Source organism: Abrus precatorius, unplaced genomic scaffold, assembly GCF_003935025.1.
Source record: "Abrus precatorius isolate BTA unplaced genomic scaffold, Abrus_2018 Scaffold4, whole genome shotgun sequence".
Taxonomy (NCBI): domain Eukaryota; kingdom Viridiplantae; phylum Streptophyta; class Magnoliopsida; order Fabales; family Fabaceae; genus Abrus; species Abrus precatorius.
In genome coordinates, this window is record NW_020874384.1 from 4,873,804 (window position 1) to 4,878,703 (window position 4,900).

Consider the following 4,900-nt stretch of genomic DNA (forward strand, 5'->3'; position numbering starts at 1 on the left):
TGGCTGTAATGTAAGAATATGGCTGCATTGGTGAAACTGGGAATATAAGTGTATATGGTTGTATTGCTGAGGCTGAGAATGCATATGGCTGTGTTGCATCATGATTATTATTATTATTTTAGAGTCGAATTACATGTTTAGCTGGTTAGACATGTAACGATAGAAATGCTGAGCTATATTGTGTCTGGATTCAGATACTAGGATGAGTCACTCCCAGATCGGAAGCATTTCTTCTAAATTACTTAGACTATGAAATCAGCTAGAATTGAATCGCTGCATGGGATGGGGAAAAGACTGAACATGCCGCATCAATTGATTGAGATTGTTGTGCTGATTGCTATGAATTATATGAGTTGTAAAAATAATTTTAATATTTTCATACCTTATAATTACGATTGTTATTTATATAAGTTCACCCTTACATTTTTGTTGTGTTGGTATGTGTATAGCAATGACCTTACGGTGGTACGTAAGCAGAAGTGACAAGTGATGCATCTACTCCCCATATTGGACAGTCTAGCTAAGGATATTTAGAGTTTAACATGCCTTTTTGAACAGTTGTAGTTTATACTACTTAGCCAAAAATTTTGAGACAAGAAATATGTATTTTGAATTCTATATTGAGCAACCTTTATGTAAATAATATTATAGAATTATTATGTATGTATATACTTGGATGTTGTGATGATGCCTTGAAGTCCTATTTTTTTATTGAAGTAATGAGTTTTCTTTTTTATTTGTTTGGCCGATGATTGTGAAATAAGTTTTGAATCCTCACAAAGCACGAAATTTTTACACATGAAAAAAAAATTATATTAGCATATCATGTGTCCTTTAAAAAAAAGGTTGTAAAGCTCAATAAATTAAAATAAAATAATGAATATAATTTAGTAAAAATAAAATAAAAAATATCAATATAAACAATATATATTCTCTCTCACTTTAGATAGGTAACTCTTGACAATTAACATAAATATAAAATACCAAAATAAAGTAAAATGATAGAAAGAAATTTTAGAAAGTTTTTGAAAATTATGTATAATAAAAATATTTTTTATTTATATTATAATTTATTTATCTTTTTATCATAGATATAATACAATAATTTAAATCAATACATATTTGAATATGATTTGAAATAAAGATATAATTTTATTTTTTTTAACATATTATTTGAGAACTTCACTTGATTTTTGTAAATTTTTTTATGTTATTTAATTAATATTTATTTTCTATTTTTAATATTTTATAATGAATTTTATTTATTTTTTAATATTTAATAAATTTAAATAATTTTTATTAAATATCACTCATAGAAAATTTATTATTATCTTTTTTTAAATTGTATATATATCTATATAAAATTTTTATATATAGTCAATTTTAATAAACTTTCTTTAAACACAATTTAAGGATAATAATTATGAATCAATAATAATTTTAATTTTTAAGTTATATAAAATATTATAATTAATTTTAATAAATAATATTAAATATAACTCACAGTTAATATGTTATTTTTATTTACAACATCTACCAACATTTATTTTGACTATCTGTATTATTAACTATGTAAATGAATTTAAATATTTTAAATCTTAATAATTATAATTTTTGTTATAAATATATACAATAATAAATAAGTAAGAATTAATATTTTTTTTTAATAATATAACATTCATATCACTAATAATATAACTAATTCAAATTATTCTAATATTTATAAATATATAAAGGAATAAGTAGTTCTAGTTACTAATGTTATAAGTAACTTTAAGTATTTTAAAGTTTAATAATAATAAATTTTGTTATAAATATATGTAGCAATAAATAATTATAGTCAATTTTATATAGATATAAATATTAATGAGTTGCACATTTTTTGTTTCTTAAAAATCATTTAAAAAAATAAATTCACGCCAATTAATTATTAAATTTCAAACTTGCTTCTATCTCTTTAATGATTAATAAACTTGATCATTGATCTTATTAAATTTCAATTCCTGTGTAATATTTTTTTTATTCAAACAGCTATATTATCAATTAACATAAAACATTAAAAGTAAAACACGGTTGTTATATTTTTAATATAAAAAATATTTTCAAAATAAAATAAAATACTATTTTATATATTTAAAATAAAATATAAGAATTAATGAGACAAGTTATTATATTAATGTATTAATTTTAAAAATATTTAAACACAATAAATTTATTATATAAATTTTTTAAAAATCACAAAATTTAATGTATCAACAATATTAAATATTTTATAATAATATTTTTATATGTATAGGTTAATAAAATTGTTAATTTATTGAATAAAAATAATAATGAACAGAATTCAATTTGTAACACAAACAACAAACAATGACCACAACGTTAAGTTCAAACAATTATTGAACAAATACCTCTCTTACCCAATAGCAGAAACTCCAATAAAGAATGGGAACTCATTCATGAACTAGAAACACATTTATGGGCAGAAGAACAACTACGAGGAAGTAGAGATGAAAACAGGTCAGGTCGTTTGACAGGGGCTTGCAACCTGGCCTGATTTAGGCCTGACTTAGCTTGATCTTTTTAATAAACAAACAATACTTAGACTTTTTAATGCTTGTTTAAATGAATAAATCAGACCTGAACTGTTTTTAAAATCTATTAAGCTTGATAGGCAGACCTGTATATATATATATATATATATATATATATATATATATATATATATGTATAAAATTTAAAAATGCAGCTGTCAAAATATGTTTGAATAATAAAGTTATTTAATAATATATTTTTAATTTTGTTATATTAAATTAATATACTATGTTATAATTCTTTTTAGTTATAATTATTATAAATAGAAGTTATATTCTATTAAAAATTAAAAATATTTATACACAATTACACTTTTTAAATAATAAATTTATTTAACAATAAATTATCATATTTATTACATTTAAATAAGTTAAAGAGTGGTTAAATCTTTGAACAGGAACAAGACGCTATCAAAACTGAATAAAATAAAATTAAAAAAATAATAATAATATTATATTAATATATTTTTTATATTCTTAATTTTATTATTATTACTATTTAATTATTATATTAATATATTATATTTAATTATTTTCTTTATAATAAATAAAAATTCTTTAAATATGAATTATATTTTCTTCGAAACTAAAATTTTATAAAAAAAATGATAAAAAAATAAAATAAAAATTTCATATATATATATATATATATATATATATAATAGGATCATATAGTAAATAATATAAATATGTTAAATTTTAAATAATTATTTTTTACGAATTTGACATAAATGTAAATAAATTTTTCTTTAAAAATATAGTTGTTAATATACATTCAAAATTTAATATTTAATAAATATTTACAAAAAAAGTATAAATAAAAAAATTAAATTATTAATTAATTTATCAATTTATAATATATATATATATATATATATATATATATATATGTTTTAATGTATTATATCAATAATATTTTCTATATTGTATTGATGTTATAATATAGTTAATTTTACGTATATTTGTTAATTTAAAATAAAAATTAATAAAATAAATAAAATTAAATATTTTTTAATTATTTTTTTAATTTAATAGTTATTATAATTGTCATTATATATATATATATATATATATATATATATATATTAAGTTTTATTACATATTTTTTTATTAAGATAAAAGTTTAGAAATATAAGTTATTTAATTTAAATATAAATTTTTATTAATTCTTACTATATTCATATGTTATTTTTCTGCATACTTGAATTTTATAATATAACAATTTTTATCTATAATTTTTATAATAACTATATATTTATTTTTTAAATATAGTAATTTTTTTTAGTTGATTCAATAAATTTTGAGTATTATTTTTTGTTATCAATTTTATGTATTTATCATGATTTTATTTATTAAATATAAGATATCTTTACACAAATAAAATATAATTATCATAAAAAATAATTAAAATATTTAATACTTTAATTATAGTTATTAACATACATTTAAAATTTAATAATTTGTAAATATTTATATAAATAATTAACTCTTAGGAATTAATCTGACAGGAAAAAAAATCTAAATGTTTATTCCCAAGATCTTTTTGGTTCTTTGTTATTTAAAATTAAAATGACTAGACAGGTATTAATATGTGATTATGATTTAATATTAAGACAACGTTGGTTAAACAGTAAGTCTTTTAGGGATTAAATGTAACAGCAAAAACATTAAAAAAAGTTATTGATACAAAATTAAAGTTAAAAGCACCTAATTTGCTAAAAATAAAATAAAATTTGGACTTAAATAACATTTTAAACATTTTTTGAGACTAAACTATTATTTAATTTTAAAATTTGCGACAGCTCTATATAATAGGGTCTTTTTTTAATATGAAAAAGAAAGAAAAAATTTACCAAAATATAAACTTTTTAAAAATCACTGACAAAATTATCCGACATTTTTTGGATACTTTAAAAAAATTTATTATTTTTAAAAAATGCCACTAATTTTTCATTTTTAAAATTATTTTATTAATTTTTGAAAAATTGTCAGATTTTTAACTTTTCTAAACTTTTAATAAATTTTTTAAAATCACCGATGACAATTTTAAAATTAATCTATCTTACCGACACAAAATGGCGATTTTTTAACCTCATTTTCATAATTTTTTCAAAAAATACCATATTAGTGTGTGTATATATATATATATATATATATATATATATATTATTTTATTTTATTTTTTCAAATCCCATATTTAAATAATTAAACCTATATATTATTCATTTTATTTACATTGGTTGATAATGAAATCCTGCAGTAGAAGAGGAATCCCTCGGGCCTGGCAATACCGAACGAATGAATGA